Source organism: Heloderma suspectum, chromosome 1 (genome assembly GCF_057233095.1).
Source record: "Heloderma suspectum isolate Gila_16-S chromosome 1, 16-S_ref, whole genome shotgun sequence".
NCBI classification, from domain to species: Eukaryota; Metazoa; Chordata; class Lepidosauria; order Squamata; family Helodermatidae; genus Heloderma; species Heloderma suspectum.
The window spans coordinates 254041967-254060946 of NC_139458.1; positions in this window are offsets into that span (position 1 = coordinate 254041967).

Here is an 18980-nt window from a genome sequence, read left to right on the forward strand (position 1 = left end):
AGGCCTGATGGGAGTTGTAAGCCAAAACATCTGGAGGATCACAAGTTGCCTACCCTAGTCTACTGGCTGCTGATGCAACAGCGGCCCTCAATGTTGTATGGAGAGAGCCTTTTCTTACTCCTGTGTCTAAGGGCTCCTCCACACAGAGCTTTTATCCTGCTATTGAGTTTGTTCACTCATGGAAGTTTGTGGGTCCTTTTCATGACGTTGTGAACCTCCAGGGCACATCCAGAGGGATTTCCTGGTGTTTTTTTTGTCTCAAATAGATCCGGAACTAATGAACCATTTTTTAAACTCGGAATGTAACGCAATTAAAACAGCTACTAGATGGAACTATTTCATTGAGATCTATGGAACACTGAAAATTAAAAGCTTCCCCGCCCAGCAATCACGTGGTCCCTTGTTTGGGAGCCCGCGATAAATATGGAAAGGCTCCAGAAAGGGAGGACTGTGGGGGTTTTCTTTAGTATAAAGGCAGCATAAGAGGATATGGCATGGGTGTGTGTGTGTGTGTGTGTATCTTACCCTTATGTGAAATTTCACAATTTCCCTAAGCCAAAGTACTTGTTACTCCTTACACTGAATGCATGGAGGGTTAGCAGGATCCCACACAATCCTGCTCTTCCCACTCTGTGCATTCCATGTAACATATAAAAAGGGCTGTTGTCTGTTGCTTCCCCATTCCTGCTTTCTGATGGTACATTTGCTGTCTGAACTGGTGAAGCACTTTCAAGAAGACGTGACAAAGGGACCAACTTGTTCTCCTGGTTATTTAGAATATTACTATAGAAGATCATATTTATATCTTGGAGGGAGCAATCCTATGGCTGCTAGACAGCAGCTAGACGGCCATAGGGTATCTGGACTTCCAGGAACCAACCTTCATCCACTTCTGTGCTGCCTCCGAGGCAGCGCAGAACAGCCTCATCCTCCGCGCTCACAAGGAGCATGGAGCGGCCGAAAAGGGGCATTGTGGGGCGGGTGGAAGTGCCTGTACGAGAAATGCAATGTGTCGTACAGAAGCCTCCTCCCCTGCTCAGCTCTCCCGCGGCTAGACAGCTGCAATCAGCTGTCTAGCCAAAACTGCAGGGCAGGAAAAGCGCAGAAGGAACGATCCCCTCCATGCTTCTCCTGCCCTGCTTTGGATAGGCGGTCACCTCCGAGTTCGGAGGCGGCCGCCTATCTGAATAGGATTGCGCTGTAAGTGTCTTTTGACAGAAAACATAGAACATAAGAAGAAGCCTGCTGGATCAGACCAAGGGTCCATCTAGTCCAGCATTCTATTCATACAGTGGCCAAACAGTTGTCAACAGGAAACCCCCAAGCAGGACATGAGTGCAACAGCACCCTCCCACCCATGATCCCCAGCAACTGCTGTACAAGGCATACTGTCTCTGATACAGGAAGTAGCATATAGCCATCAGGACTAGTAGCTGTTGACAGCCTTCTTCTCCAGGAACTTGTCCACCCCCCTTTTAAAGCCATCCAAATTGGTGGCCATCACTACATCTTGTGGTAGCGAGTTCCACAGTTTAACTATGCGCTGTGTGAAGAAGAACTTCCTTTTATCTGTCCCAAATCTCCCACCGATCAGCTTCATGGAATGGCCCTCGGTTCTAGTATTATGAGAGCGGGAGAAAAGATATCTCTGTCCACATTCCCCACACCATGCATAATTTTGTTCAGCTCTATCATGTCTCCCGTTACTTGCCTTTTTTCCAAGCTAAACAATTCCAGCTGTTGTAACCTTCTCTCATAGGGGAGATGCTCCAGCCCCTTGATCATTTTAGTTGCCCTTTTCTGCACTTTTTCCAGCTATGCAATATCTTTTGTTAGGTGTGGTTACCAGAACTGGACACAGTATTCCAAGTGTGGTCACACCATAGATTTGTATAATGGCAGTATGATATTGGCAGTTTCATTCTCAATTCCTTTCTCAGTTATGCCTAACACAGAGTTTGCCTTTTTTACAGCAGCTGCACACTGGGCTGACATTTTCATCGAGCTGTCCACCATAACCCCGAGATCTCTTTCTTGGTTGGTCGCCGCTAGCTCAGATCCCATTAAGTTATACTTGAAGTTGGGATTTTTTGCCCCAAACGTGCATCACTTTACACTTGCTTACATTGAGCTGCATTTGCTATTTAGATGCCCATTCTCCCAGTCTGGAGAGATCCTTTTGGAGCGCTTCACAATCCCTTTCTGTTTTAACCACCCTAAAAAATTTGGGGTGGTTAAAATAAATAATAATTATTATCATCATGCCATCTTTCCATACACTTTGAGTATAAGAAACATAAGGCTCTTCTGATGACAGGTGTCATGACAATTCAGCAGAAAAATGCAAATTGCCCCTCTCTCTGCTGCTACTGGCTGTTGATGATGTCCAGTCACTGCAGCAGGAATGTTAACTGGAGGGCTGACTTTGGCCTCTCCCTATGCTTATTGCAGTGGAAGTTCCCTATGATCAATCTTACACCTTTGGTAATCAGCTGTTAGTGCAGAAATGAATGTCTGATGCACAACAGCTGCTGCACTTGAAGGTTACCCAAATGTATTGCTTTTGGGTGACTAAACAGTCTTCAACGAGAAATTAGCTTGTGTTCATCACAGGGGCAGCCTGAAGCCCACGTGACTAAAATGTGGCACATTTTACCGTACAATGCTGAACTCAAAGTATTCCATTAGCGGTGTTTTAAAATATTATTCACAGCCTTCAAACCACAAGGACCCAATGATTTGAAATGATAACAAAGCCAACCATCTAAATTACAGAAAATGGGCCATCCTTAATTTGTCAAGGCTGAAAAAGATGCATGTGTTTTTAAATAAGAGAATGCTAATAAGGCAAAGTAAGCCATGCTGATCCATAAGAAAAATCCCAAAATCCGTGGTCAGGCAACCCCTTTATTAGGACAACCATATGCACAAAATTGTGGGCAAGTCACAAGTGAAAGGAAAGGGACGGGTATGCTATGTTCCTGGATTTATGCTGACCTCTTGTGGTGAACATAATGTATGCCACTTTGTTATACCTGTAGGGAAACAACGAGAATTGTCCTTGGAGGGAGCTTTGTAGGCCATCTAGTCCAGCCCCCTGTTTGATGCAAGCTGTTGGTGGAAGCAAGCTTCTCTTTGCTTCTCTCTAGCTGGATGAGGAACTACATGTGCAAATGGGTTTTGTATGTAGGGTTTTCCTCCCAAACCAGCCACCAGGGATATACTTGCATAGCCATGATCAGAAACTGGTAACAGGGCTAAGAAGCTATTTGGGAAGGGGAAAAGGACACTGGATCTCCCCACTCCCAACAGCAGATTGCTGTGATTAAGGGTTATCTCATCTGGATTCTGCACTTACAGCCCCAGATGCAGAGTGCACATAAAGGCAGATCAGGGCCAGTAGTCTGTTGTAAAAGGAAGCCCATATAGATTTTCTTGTGGACTTGTATAGTACCTCTAAGTGTCCCTGTGGGGCACACAACAGATTTGAGAAGAGGGGAGATTCAGATTGGGAAAAAAGTGCAGGGGAAAGGATTACACTGAAGAATTAAATGCAGAGGATGTTTTCCTGGATGATGTCCAGATTAGTTTAGGCCTTTGGGACACAGCTAGGTGCAATTCCTTCATAGGCATCTACCCTCTTTCCTATCAACAGGCCGAAGTGGTATTAATGTGATTCTCAGTGGCCAATCTCAGCTCATTCCTCAGCTTGAGGAGCAAATGGGTCACAGAGATCAGGACCCACTTGCCCCAAATCCCCACTTTAGTGGTGGCTACCCAGACAGACCAGAGGAAAGTGGGATCTCATAGCGCAACCTGTATCAGCTCGGTGCGTGGCAAGCGACTGGCCAAGGACATCTGAGCGAAGGGTTATGTGGAGTGCTGCTCTCTCACCAACAGGGGAGCGAAGCATATGTTTGAGCGCGCTGTCCGGACAGCAGTGAATCAAGCAAGAAAGTGAGCCCAGAGGAGTCATTTTCCTTTTAATGAGTACGAGGTCTTTTGACTTCCACTCAGTGTCCTTACCTGCCAAAACAAACCTGATTCTTTCATGTGACAGAATGTTTTTGACATAACAGATGACAAACTGTGTTAGCGTTGACAGTGGGACACTCAAATGGCAACAGGAACTTTCTGCCTGAAGAACAGAGCGGAACTGTCTTCCCCCATAAAGATGGCAATTTGTCTCCCTAAACAGAAGGAAAGCTGCCTTATGGACTGCAACATGGTCATCATTACTGTGGGACTTTTAAAGTGTAGCTATGTAATACTGGAAGTTTTATTGCTTTCAGTGAAACACCAGAGCTGGCTTTCTACATCTGAGATGTTGGATGGAGAATCTTTGTCAGATTTATACTGCTTTTCTACTGGTGTTACTGCCATGGTTTTCCCCAAAGTATAACGAGGGCTGTAGTTTGGGAGGGTGCTGGGAATTTCCTGGGGAGATGAAATGACTGTAAAACCAGTATAACTGTGTTCAGTCTATACATCTTCATTTTATTGTGGTTTAATGTATAACTTTTATTTTCTTTGGGCCTGGATTGGGTGTCAACCTGATGGTCCTACTTTCAGAAACAAAGCACTAGTGGGAAACATCATGCAGAAATATCAGCTGTGTACACGATGGAGGGTACAGCTACTAAGATAAAGGGGAGAGGCTTCCATTCCAGTTTTTAATAACTAGGCAGCAGAAAGAAGTCCTGCAGGCATAGACCTACCATCCTGGTAGCATCGTGATGAGAGAGGCAACTTATTACTTTTTTCCACTCAGCAATGATAGCAGAGATTCTTCCATCAAAAAGTAGACAACTCTTTTGTCTGCCATGGGACAAGATATAAACCTGGGAAAATAATAAAGTTGTCACCTAGGGCTTCTATGCGTGCAACATGTTCATAATGGGCAAAATTCAAGAGTTGAAGCATTCATCACCTTTGCAAGTCATCACCTTTGCAAGCATTCATCACGTTTGCATCACCTGGCCAAACTGTATCTTTGGATTTCTGCCTGCATGCAGTTGTTAAAAGTTGTTAAAAGTTAAGAGACTTGTCAGAAAAAAGGTGGTGACCCAAGCAAATATGTGGGTCAAAACAAAATTGCACATGTATATAACATGTGGATATGTGAATTTAAACTGACTAGTGTATAATGAAGCTGGACTCTCTTTAATGAAAACTCTTGATTTAGGTACAAATGGAAGGATCAGTACCTTCCTTGTAAGTAGTCAGAATAATTTGTCCATTATGTTTATATATTATTTAATTGTTGTAAACTGCCCAGAGAACTTTGGCTATTGGGCAGTATAGAAATGTAATTAATAAACAAACAAACAAACAAACAAATAAATCCCCCCTCCCTCCCTGCAGTGTCATTGTTCCAGTCTGAATTTCCCTCCATGACTGCGTTAGCCTTTAAAACCCCCCCACAGGATTGCTCACTGTCTCATCTAGTTTGCACCCTGAGTATTTCAGTTCATAGTAAACACTCAGCACTGGGTAAGTAAATTGTTCACTGTCTCCATGCTACTCTCTACATAAACCAGGAAGCAATAAGGACATTTTTCTCCCGTAGACATCATGACTGCAGGTAAAGGCCTTCATAGTAACAGCTCACCTCAATTAAAACCAGGCAGTGCTAAATTGCTGAAAACGTAATTGAGAAGCAAAGAACGAATTGATTCATCTCAGAAGGCTCCATAGGCTCACAAGGCTTAGATGGACATATCTATCACAATTTCTTAGAGCATTCAGTGGAGACATTCAAACATAGATTTCCTGGTGCTGAACTAATTGCACTCTGAGGAACAGAGCATAATAAAAATGTAAAGAAAATATAGAAATACAAAAATGTCTCCCTTGCTGTAATGGAAGAACAGCATTGTCATTTCATATTAAAATGACAATGCAGAGAGACTTTCTGAGAGGCTTGTTTTAAAGCAAAATTGTGCTCACTGGATGCTTCCAGGAGCACAATTGTGCTTTAAAACATGGTGAACGCTCCCCACTCATTTTGTTTTAAAGGGAAATCAGTGTTTTTTCCACACCATTGCACTACTTTCAGTGGGGCTGTGGGGGCCGCAAAATTGGCTGTGGGGGGCAGTGCAGCCTGTGGGCTATGTGTTGCCTACCCCACCTATACATGTCTACTCAGAAATAAGTCAACTTGAATTCAACGGTCCTTACACCCAGGTAAATGGATATAGGATTGCAGTCTAAATAGCCATTGGGGCAGTAGGAGATCTGGAATGGGACTGTGGCAGATGCAAAGGGTTAACCTTCCCCCCACCCATGCCATAGTTCTGATCTGGATTGTCCCCCTCCCTGTTGCTGCTACATAGTAAACAAAAACCAGTCATGCACTTAATGCCAGGTCTAGTTTGGCCCTGAGTCATAAGGTCCTCAGGCCTGAGCGCAAATAGGTATCTTAGGAGGTGAGCTGGCAGCTAACCTCCTGTTTAGCTTACTGTAATATGTTGTACTCCGGTCTGTCTTTGAAAACAGTCCCAGAAACTGCAGCTGGCCCAAAATAGGGCTGCAAGATTGTTAAATGGGACTGGGCAGTTTAATCATATTAAAATTGCCAGTGGTTCATTGGCTGCACTGGCTGTCAATTCAAAATGCTGGTTTTATCTGTTAACCTTTAGAGCAGGGGTGCACAACCCATCCCCCCCCCAACCTTTACTGTAGCCTGCAATAGGTGCCCTGACACCCCATCCTCACTAAATTCCCCCCTCAATAATTTCCTTGCCTCTACTCTCCACTCCCCCCCCCCACATATATAGTAAGAACATAAGCACATAAGAAGAACCCTGCTGGTCAGACCAAAGGTCCACCTAGCCCAGCATTCTGTTCACACAGTGGCCAGCCAGCTGCCCACAGGAAACACATGAGTGGGACATTGGTGCAACAGCACCCTCCTACCCATGTTCTCTGGCAACTGGTGTACATAGACATACTGCCGCTGATACTATTGCTCTTTCCCCTCCACTGCTGCCCCCCCTATTTTCTTCTCTCTTTCTGTTTCTGTTAGATCTCTGCCCTTACAGACAGATGCTACATATCAAGGAGTCTTACAAACAATGCTAACTGCATATGTAATTACTTCAGTGGCCTTTCAAATCGTTCTGACAACAAAGCGAATGAGCAATTTAAATGTTGCCTGCTTAAACTGGCATATGTCAGTCGGGCATTAACACAGCTGCAATATCACTATCGGTGTCATTAGAATGTTTTATCTTAAGAAATTCTGGACTAACCTCTTGGACCAGTTTTAGACGTGAAGGGCCTCACCAAGAATTAGACAAAGTTTTGAAGGCTATTTTGTGGTTTTCTATTCTGATGTCTCAATATGCCCAAGTGGGCACACATGTCTGATATTTGTTTTTCTTCCTCCAAGAGAACAGGCACTGCTGCCTTTTCCTAGGGTTATTATTCTTAACATCTCACTGATGTTAAGAATAATAATATTAAATCACCTGCCACCAGTCAACTAGGTGCTTTACAACAGATAAAGCAGTTAGGTCACTATTAGGCATGTGCATAAATGATAATTAGAGATAGTATGCTGTGTTGTGAAGTTTTGCAGAATACCTTTTCCTTTGGCATGACTTAGCAGTATCCCTTTTGTTTTCTCCTGCAGGACACTGCTGGGCAGTCTTGCTTGAGTTCTCTGTTCTGCAGAATATAGATAGATCTGGGCAGCTAAATGGTTCTACCGCAAGAGTTTGGACTGGGTGACCAGGGCTGGATCTACATTATACGGGTTCTACTGCACCCCAAAGTTGATAGTGTCAGGTGAAGCATGCCCTTTTCTGTTTCCAGCATGCTTTTTCTAGCTCTGAGACTGTTTCTGAGACTGCTTTTCTGATGGATTATCCCATCACAGCGCTTTCATGGTGCTTTTGGGGTCTGTGTAAGCTGAACTGCCCTCACCATGGGCTGCTGGAACAGCACTGATTGGCAGAAGGGAAAGTGGCAGGGGATGGGTGGGTGCGGGGAGAGCAGAGTCCTGTCTACCTGGAAGTCACTTCGAATTGCACTTTTGCCAAGTACAGGAGCAGAAGGTTGGGAGAATTCCTCTGTCTGTTATAAATATTCATTGAGTGCAGGAGTGGAGAGTGGTGGAGAGCAAGCTTCAAGCCTGCCCCTTTAAAACTAAGCATCCCTACTTGGAAGTAACTCATCCTCTTTTGCAGTTCATTGCCCACAAAGGTGGTGCTAGGGGGTGGGTAGAAGAATGGCAGAGAGCAAGCCTCAAACAGCAGGAGGGGAAAGGACTGGAAAGAGTTAACCTTCCATTTCTCCTTATCTGCACACCTTCAAATATGAATGGGGCCTGGTCTTTCCTTTCTCCCTTTTAATTTCTTTTCCTCAAGGAACAACAAGCTGGCATGAATAACCATGTCTACTCAGAAGTAAATCATTTATTTTCAATGTGGCTTACTTCTGAGAAAGTCAGCAGTTTGCTTTTGGGTTCCCTTTGTAAAAACGAAAGGAAACTCCACGCAGCATTGTAGTTTTCCACACATTTCTGCAATGCCCTCCCCCCTCTTCCTCTTTCTCAGGTATGCAGGGCTTTATTGATTTTAAGAGCTGATGGCCCCCAAATGACCCCTAACCCTACCAGGACCATTATTATTAACATCAGCACTGCTGCTGCTCAGTAATTCACAATATCGCTTTTCTGGAGGAGTGCTGTAGCGCCCTTTGCATTACTTCACCGGGGCTTAGGGGTGCTGCTGCCACCAGAGGGAGAGAGAGGCAGGAAGGAGGATGTTTGCATGTCTACTCGGAAGTAACTCCTGCACTGCAAGCAAGTGAGGGGAGGGCTTGTTGATTTAAAGCTGCATGGATGGGGGAGCAGAGGGCTAAAAAATTGAGAGCTTTATTGATTTGAAGAGCTGATGGTTCGAATGTGCGCATATATGAGCTCAAAAAGTGATAGTCCCCTCCCCCCTCATTCTCATCCATTTCACTAGACTGAGCACAGAAAGGAGAATACGGGCGGAAGTAACTCGGTGTCTCCTACTGACTTAACAAAACATGGGAGTGTGTAGAGTGGGGGTGGGGGGCACAAACCTGTCTGTCTGCACATCTACAGCAATGTAATTCAAGTACTTTAATTCACCCTGACTTCCCCTGAAAGAGGGAGCATGCGAGGGGAGGTGTTTGCTAAACGTGCCTACTCAGAAGTAAGTCATGTGCATCCATTGCACTTGACTGAGCAGTTTCATTCACAGGGGGGAAGGAGAAGGGGCGGCCAGTAGCGGGAGCCTGGACAGGGCGGGGAACAAGCCTCTCTCATTCGCTGAGCGGCATCTCTGCAGTTGATGACGTTCACTTCAACTGGCAGAACTCCACCCAACCCCAAAGTAAGGCGGTTTAAAGAGTTCTTATGTGACTTGTGAAAGCGGGTTTTTAGGTGGCGTAGACTCAGCTTTTCTTGCGTCATGTGCTGCTGACAGACCAAAGGCGATTTCATGAAAATCTGGACAAAACCAGAAAGCGCTTCTCATTCCATTTCCATGTAGATTGGACCCTGTTCTTTGACTCTAAGAACTGACTTTGATTGCCTCTTGGAGAAGTGGCAGCCTGTGGTGCTTTGTTCTGCACAAAAAAGCCCCTCTCCAAATTCCATGACAAGGAAATTCAAATTCTATGATCAGAATTAACTGAGAAAGCCCAAACACTTTGCATAGACGTGTATTATATAAGATATTCTGCTCCCATACGTTTCAAGTTTTTTCTCTAGACTAGAAACAATGAGTGTGTGTGTGTGTGTGTGTATAAAAGCCAAGTGAAATTGTGTGCCAGATATTAGATTGCATATCTACCACTATACTCTTGTGTGGGCAGAGGGGAGGAAAGAAAGGCGGATCAAAGAGACTGCTTCATGGCTCAAGGACAATTCCCATGTCACATATATTGGCTCACCTTTGCAGTGCTGCTGCCACAGCTCTGATCTTGGTCAACCAGACACACTGCCTTTATTTTGTGCCTTACAATGAATATAGGGGAAAACAGTGAGGTCTTTTGTCTCTCTTCAGCAGAGCACCTTTCTGCTCACCACCATCTAGTGGCTCATATCCTCCATACAACAGTTACAGCCCAGAAGGTCATTTGTTACAGAGGAGCTTCAGATGTGCTGGCCCTCTGACTCATGTGTTGTGTGCGATGTATTTAATTGGCTTTACCCTGACACCCCTGCTCAAGAATCCATTTTGTTTCTGGAAGGAGCAGCATGGGAACCTGGTGGGAACGTCATCAGTAAGAAGACTCTGAATGGCCACAGGAGGCACAGTGTGTATATGCTTCCTCCTCGATTAGATGAAGGGGAGTTGTTCTCTGTAACTAGGGAAATATGCAAATGCTTGCCTGAGAGCCATGCCTGGCACACAGAGAACTAACCCATGAGAGAACCTTTGAATAGGCGAATCCAGAGCCTTGGTAGGGGAAAAATGGCCCAATCCTGAACTGTCCCCACCTCCCAGGCAGGTCAGCAAGCTCAAGCACTACCTGAGCACCCTTGATGATACTTGTGGCTGTGACACTGTACTACTGTGGCCCTGGATAGCCACCAGAGGGAAATTAATCAAGAGGCAAGGAAACCTCTCTGAGCTTCGCTGAAAGTAACGCTGGCCCAACCTGCAGCTGGATGGAGCTGGTAGGTTGTGCTGCATTATGTTTGGAACCTGGCTCTAGAATCAATGGGGCACTTTACCAGGGGGTAAAACTTTCTTTCTGGGTATGCAAAGCAAACCCTCTCCCTAGGCAAACATGGCAACAAGGTGGTTCAGTAGGAAGGCAGGGGAACTCTGGACCTGGAAATGTGAGATAGGTGCCAGAATGGAGTGGAGAGTCATGCTGTGAAAGAGGGCTTCTTCACATGGAGTTTTTGTCCTGTATTAAAGTGTTATTCTCAGAGCTGACACACACCAGTGTGAGGGATGCCCAAGCAGAAAGAAAGGACGGCTGCTGCCTGAACTCCAATGCAGTTGTAGGGCTCAAAACAAAGGGTACAAAGAACTCAATGGTTCAGAGGCTGGACTGTAGGTGGGTCAGAATGGGAAGGTCCCCCCCCCCCCCGGCCCTGAGTGTCTTTTATATCAGAGGTGTGGAACCTCTTTCAGTCCAAGCGCTAAACTCAGTTTCTGAGCAGATTTGAGGAGTCCCATTCCAATGGTGGACAGGGCTAAACACAAAAAGGGATGGCACCAAAATGCCAGCATATTTTCACTTCAAGCTAGTATTGTTAGTAATGAAACCTTAGGAGAAGCATTTCAACCTTTTGGAATGAGGGGAAAAGTGAATAAAAGCCAGGAAACCACCAAATGATTGGTGGTTGGGGGGAAGGGGGAGTGGCCTCCTGGGGATCCCCGGAAGGGCAGATTTGGCTCCTGGGCTTGAGGTTCCACACCCATTTTGCATAGCAACTTTGAATCCTGGTCCCCTATCTTTTTCTAATGGCAGCTTGCCAAATACATGTAGAAAAGACACCAGGCATGCAATGCAAGCTTTATACCAGGAGGTACAGAATGAGGACAGACCAATATATTAGCTGTAAATAAAGTTTCCGAAGCAAGACCAAAGGCAACTTTTTGTAGTGACTCAGAAAGGCAGCTGATTGCTGCCTAATCCATTAGATGGCTCTGTTGCATTTCTTTCTAGGAGCTGTCATCATGTTTGCCACATTAATGGAAATACAGCTGTTACTTTGATCTGCAATCCATTTCTAAATATAGTCCCAAAAGCAAGCACAGAGTTTTCATAACAGCCGTTACAGGCAGAATGTCATTTGTTGAATTAGGACATTTTTCATTTCATTACTAACCGTGCTGTGACTATATAATTGGGTACGGTGCTTGGCTACAGCTCATTTTGTAGGTCAGATTCCTTGCGTGTTGTTATTTTGCTTTACTTAATTGTAATTAAAGGTGGCTCAGGATTGTTCATAAAAGACAAAATCTGGCCAGACTGAAACACTTGTATGGCCTATTGATATCAAATGGAAGATAGCTGAATACGTAGTTGAGTCTCACATAACAGTGGGATTTAAAAGTGCATCACTTTGGCTGGATTATGGCCCAAATAAGAAACCTCTATGTTCTCACTCCCACCCTCCAATATTCTCACATTTCTGATGGCATTTTATTGAGATGTGGAGTTTTACTGTGGTATTGAAATTAGAATGGTAGAACTTCCAAGTATACCATCACTAATTCTGAAGAACTATCACATTGATCCTAGTGTGCATAACTTGAGTAATGGAAATGGCGTAATGTACTGGCAAATCTGCAGGGGCATCCTGAGCAGACAGCAACTTGGGTGAATTCACCGTCCTGCTAGGCAAGGATGTTGCACAACTACCGCCAAAAATTAGGTGTCAGGGCACAGATACAGCTAGCTCTAAGATGGCAAACAAAAAATCTTGTGACTCTTTCTTGCTTATTCTTTAGAACAGGGGTAGGCAAAAGGTAGATCAGGATCACCTGTAGATCTCTGGGTGATCTGCAGTAAATTTGTGGGGATTTCTGACTCCCAGCACCTTAACAAGAGAAAGTAAAACTGCAAGGGGGAAAAAAAATATTTCTGCCATGGTTGGCCTTGTGCTAATTGTTTTTCTCTTGGCCTCAGTGTTCCTCATCTGTAAATTAGGAGTAGTGATTGGTTGCTTTTAACCAGGTCTTTCTTCAGCTCTGCTGGCTATTTTAGTGTTCTCTGGTAATTCACATGTGATTTGTATATATCCCAGTGTATGGTTCATAGTGTCAAGGGCTCCTTGGAGGCCTCTCTCAGTCTAATCCAGTAGCCAAATCCAGACACAGACAAAGGGATTCTTTTCAAAGCTTTATTCCTCTTTTACAACTTAACAACTCTACTGTTAGCAACTAGATATGAGCAGCAGAGTACCTATGCCCTAAGTTGGAACAGTTGGTCCCCGTTTGAAAGGGAATCACTGGCAGACCCTGAACTTAAGGACTAGGGAGAGTCCCTCCCCTTTTCCCTTGGATCCTCTGGGTGCAGCTGTTGTTTGCGCGCCAACCGGGCACTACGCCTCCTTTCTGCGCCCTCCATTTGGCGCCACTCTCTGCGTCGGTGTCACGTATCCATCAAGTCTGCTTCCCGCGCTCTGTCACTCCCAAGACTGCTATCTAAGCTAGGAATGCTGGTGGGAGGAATCTCCGTCAGCTGTTGGCCCTGGGAAAGAGGAGCGCGCTCCTCTCCCAGGAGCGACTTCTCTTCCTCAGAATCAGAACTACTCTGGGATTCTATGGGCTCAGTGTCCACCCTGACACATAGGATGTAGTAGATAATTGATTCCTCCCTCTAAGACACCATTTTGACCTGGTTCATGTACGACAGCCCAGAATATGGGTTGGGTATGGTTGAGTATGGGTTGTTAATCATGGGTTGTTGTTATGTGCAAACCCTGCATTATGATTTAACTATGCATTGTTAATAACGAGCAACTCAGAGTTCACAACTCAAGAGCAAATCATGGGTTCTCTTCCTGGGTTGTTCATTGTTAACAACCCATAGTTAAACTGTAGTGTGAGGGTCACAAAAACAACCCATGATTCAGTGACAACCCACACTCAACTCATACTCTGGGTTATTGTTACATGCAAACCAGGCCTTTGTGTCTGGCTCTGGTTGGGGTGGGTTGCTAGAGGTGAATTCAAGTTGCACCTAGAAGAAGGTGAGAATTGGCAAAGATGTGGCTAATCTTTTACCGTCAGACAACCTTGTGGGTTTGAGAGGATGCTTAGAATGTGCCCAGGAAAGGTTCCTGACATAGAGAACTCAAATACTGGTGCTAGATAAGAAGTATTCCAAAGAAGCAGTTACTGCAAGTGTTCTTCAAAGGGGGCCAGCTACGAAGCCCACATGAGCCAGTTGACCCCAGACTCCTGGTTGCCTGTCCCTGCTTTGGGTGCTACATTTTCTGAGCACTGGTGGTATAATCAGTGATGACCCATAATCAACTGATGGGGTGGGATGTATAGAACTGGAGAACTTTAATCATCCACAATTAATTAAGAGATTAAAACCCCAACCAACCTTTAAAGGTACATCTTTAAAACAGTCCGTAATTTGACCCTCAGAGAATTAAAGTGGGGTGGGGGTGGAGGGAGATGGAAGGCACAGATGGGAGAAGGGAAAGGATCAGGGCCTTTCTGAAAGCAGAAATGCGGCACAAGGGCTCTAATCCCTACTGTTCCTTTCTGTGTGGCCTTACACTGGGGGTGTCCATTCATTACACTGAATGTGCATTCACACTACGTATACTCATTCAGATGGTTGTGAGAACCTAGCCCTATTCAGACCTTCAAAATTCTTAAGTGCAGAGAGATCCTGGAGATCTAAACTGTGTAGAGTTAAGCTACACAGAAAAGAAAAGTTCAAACTACTTTTACTGATGTTGGCAACTAACAGGCATGGGTCAACTCAGTGGAGAATTCCTCTAGCAATACAGTAAGGTCAGACGCTTCTTCAGGGAATAGAAGACTAGGCACCTTTGCTGGTCCCAGGCACGTCATCCTCTCCATGTGAAAGTGGGACTCAAAGAGAGACCAAGGAAAGATGTGGGTGCATGAAGGGTAAGTTTTAAGCAAGCACAAGTTGTGATGTTGCACAGCATCATTACTGATCAGGGGGCATGTCTGTTAAGGCATCAGACTTAGCTTCCAATTTTCTGACTTTGTGGAGCTTGCACTGTCATGAAATAGCCTTAACTCTGGTCTTAAGCTGGCACTTCAAAAAAAATAATCATGGAACAACACGGATCTATTCATTCTTGCCAAAGCTGCTACTTTACTCCTGATCATTGCCAGTGGAACTGGCAACTGGTGAATCAGATTGATCCAATTGTCATTCTCTGTCCATAGTAACTAATTTGGTCTGGGTCTCATTCACTGGCCCCAGAATAAAGATCCAATAAATCTGTTTTGCTGGTGATACTTTTGTTTCCTGTACATTACCAACACTGTTGACAGTTCATATAACAGTTCATATAACAGTTATATAACTGGCTGTGGTGAATTTTTGTGCTGTTTACTTTTTGTATAAAAATCCCTCAATTGGAGAGGCCCAATTTTTTTGGCCATTCCCCTGTTCCTCAAAAATGGTAGCTCAGAGTTTAAATCAGGGGTGGGCAACTTGTGGCCCTCCAGATGTTTTGGCCTACAACTCCTGTAGTCCCTCACCATTGGCTGTGCTGGCTAGGGGTGATGGTTTAAATGGTTGGTGCTCCTTTTTGCACTACAGTTCCCTCAATGCTCCAAGTTCTTAATCAGGATTCCATATTACTGCAAGAATGCTTTCTGAGGGGTGCACGCACACCTTATTTAAAGGTGTGCAAAGGGGTTGTCTTTTCTCCTTTTTTGCACAACATGGTTAGATCTTCACATACAACATGAAAAATTGAGGAGCTGTAGCTACCACTCATTGCTAAGAGTGGATGCTGTTCTTGGCCCCACCAAGGTTGAATTTTATAAATTATGTCATGGGATATTATGCCACCAGTACACTTCCATGATGCTGGCAATGTTGTGAGATTATGTTAGTCACATGCAACAATTTTAAACAAATCTGAATAATTTTTTTTGCAGAGGAAGTCTGAAAATGGCATTGTTATGATGGGCGCAAGCACAGTACTGAATGGCTCCAGCCCAAATGGATACATTATAGAAGAACATATTCACCACCACAATAAGTAGCTCCAAAATTATACTTAGACTATAGGCCATTTTCTCTGATTCATTTGAAATACTGCAAACCATCGACATGCAGATTTTCATAGGAAATGAGTGAATATAAAATACACTTATACTGAAACAGATTTTTCTTATATTTATTCAGTTGAAGAAGGTATAGGAAACTGTTTAAGGGAACTGCTAATGGGCCCAGACTTGGTATTCCATTCTGTAGCCTGGGGTGAATGATATTTATGTGTGAAGTATGAATTCCAGAATAATGTGATTCAGAAATGAAGTGCCAGTATACCTTTAGCAGCTAAGAAGTAGCTGAAGCAAGCCTATTCCACCCCCATCCTGCCTCCATCTTTTACTTACACTTGAAATTCTCTGAATCGGGGTCTTGAATACTGATATCTCCCCTCTTTCTTTTCCTCTCACTGGCCGAAGTGCTTCCATAGATTTATGTCTGAGGCTTTTTCTGCTCATCAGCTGATATACTGGCAATGGCTCTAGATCTTCAGGTAATGTGGGAATGTCTTAACTCTTTTCAAGGACTCATTTGTTGTATAGGAGTACATGACATTCTCCCATGAAATTGGCTGTTATGACACATGTAGCGATAACAACACATCCAGAATGCCCTCTTAGCTGCCCTGTCCATTATCTTCAAGGGCATCTTGCCAATGGCTGATGGTTCATGAGGGAGGAAAGAAGACTGTTGATGTCAGGAGCTGGGCTGTGTTTAAGGATATGAAGTTTCATACTGTGGTATTGGATCTTCTTTGAGGAACTTGTAGGTACAAAAGCTGGATATGCAGGTGTGTGTGTGTGTGTGTGTGTGTGTATATACACACCACCTATTGGGTTGGCAAAACTAAGTCAGATCCATTTCTTTGGCACAGAAAAATATTTTGGCTGTTCACACAACACGCTAACCCACACTCATGCCACCTTGAGAACCCATGGTTTGTTGCTGGGTTGTTCAGTGTGGTTAACAAGCCACACTGCATGGTTAACAAGCCACCCTGTGGATGTTCAGACAACACACTAACACATGGTTCACCAAGCAACCCACAGTTCAAAACAACCCACACTCAACCACTGAGTGTGTTGTGTGAACAGCCCCATTGTTACATGCTCCCTAGGTCTCAGAGGGATGAGACATTCCAGTGGCAATGCTATTGGATTTAGTTTCTTTTGTGCAAGAGCAGCTTCTAGTATATTTGCAGTATTTGCTTTATTTACAAACTAGTGAGAGGCCCCGGCTTTGCACGGGTGGGAATTGCTCTTACATTGATACAGTGAAGGCTGCAAGCAAACATACAGAGTTGTCAGAGTTGGACACATTATGCCCACCTCGACTGAGTGAAGTCATTCCTGTTGGCCCCCCTAGGCATGGCCCTTGCCATGGTGCATCCCTATAGCCACCTGAGAGGGTTATCCACTCCCTTTCCCTGAGGGGAATTCTGCTCCTCATGATGGGGGTGGGAACAGGCATATAACTCTGCCCCTCAGCCTATTAAATGGCCTTTTGTTCGATACAGTGAAGTCTTCAAGTAAACCTATGCAGCTGTGACAGAGCTGGACACATTGCGTCTTCCCCATCTAAGTGAAGCCATATCCACTGGCACCCAAGGCACAGCCCCTGTCTGGTGGACTCCTGTAGCTCCTTAAAGGAGGGTCTGACCACTCCATTCTTCTAAGGGGGAGGGCTCAGGGAGGACGGGGCAGGCCTATGACTCTGTCCCTCAGCCTACTCATCTCCCCTGGTATCAAACTGTGTGGACTGCTGCAAAGCTATCTGCTGGTTAGAGAAGTCTGCCCCCAGTGGCTGAAGATGTACTGCATGCTTCAACCAGATAGACACATTGCACACATTTAAATTAATGAAAATTAACACATTTTCAAAAAATAACCCAGAGTTGCATACCCCTTGGGTCCCCCTAGTATGCATGCAAAGTTTCAGTTGTCTAGGTCTCATGGTCTTGGAGCTATGGTGGTGATGGATGGACAGACACACATCCCCTTTTATTATTATGGATATACAAGCAGACCACACTGGAAAAAACAGGAATTCCTGTAGCAGGTAGCACATTCCCAAAGAGCAACTTCTGTGGCTCTCCTAAAGGGGTTCTCCTAAAGCTGCATTCTAGTTCCAGTTAACTCTAGCTAAAAATTTTCATCTTGCTCTCCCGTTGTTTCTTTCCATTCAGAATGGCAATGATTGCTCTCCTGCCCCCTTTCCTGCAGAGCACTGGACCGAGATCCCACCCTGAAGGTGCATTACCCATTCAGGAAATATTCTGTTACATGGCTGCAGTGGGGGTTGTGCCTCATAGGGAGGGGACTCAGTGGGGGCTGCAAAACTCCCTTGGGGGGGGACTGCATGTGGCCCACAGGCTGTGTGTTGCACACCCCTGATCTAGACCAAGGCCAGTCTAGGTTCAGGCCTGAGATTGGGATGGAATCAGCCTTGGTTGTCATTAGGGATGACCTTTATTGGGAGAGGGAGTATGACTCTATTTCTTTTCCTTGATTTCTCAGTGGCTTTTGATACCATCAGCCATGGTATCCTCCTGGACCGGTTGTATGAGTAGGGCTCACCCTATTGCAGCAGTTTCATTCCTACCTGCAGAGTCAGTTCCAGAGAGTGGCATTGGGGGACTGTGTCTCAGCCCCATGATAATTGTGCTGTGGGGTGTGACAGGGCATGATCCTGTCACCAATGCTTTTTAACATCTATATGAAGCTGTTGGGTGTGGTCATTAGCAGATCTAGGGTGAGTTGTCATTAGTATGCAGATGACACCCAGTGCTATTTCGTTATTACATCTGAGTGAGGTGTGGCTGTGCATGACCTGAACTGGTGCATGGGTGCAGTGCTGGGCTTGATGAGAGCCAACCAACTGAAACTGAATCTTGTTAAGATGGAAGCTCTGTGTGTGGGCAGTTCCCAAGTCTGGGCACTGGGAAAGCTCTCTGTCCTGGGTGGTTTTGCACTCCCTTTACATGGACAGGGACATAGCCTGGGGCACTCTTAGATTCATCTCTGTCACTTGAGGCCCAAGTGGCCTTGGTGGCAAAGAGCACCAGCCTATTATGAGCTTTGGCTGGGAGCTATGCCTATTCTTGGACAGGGGTAGACTGGCCCCAGTGATCCATGCACTGGTGACTTCAAGATTGGACTATTGTAATGTGCTTTATGTGGGGCTGCTCTTGAGATTGGTTAAGAAGCTGCAGCTAGTGAAGAATGTGGTAGATAGATTGGTCAATGAAGCTTCCTACT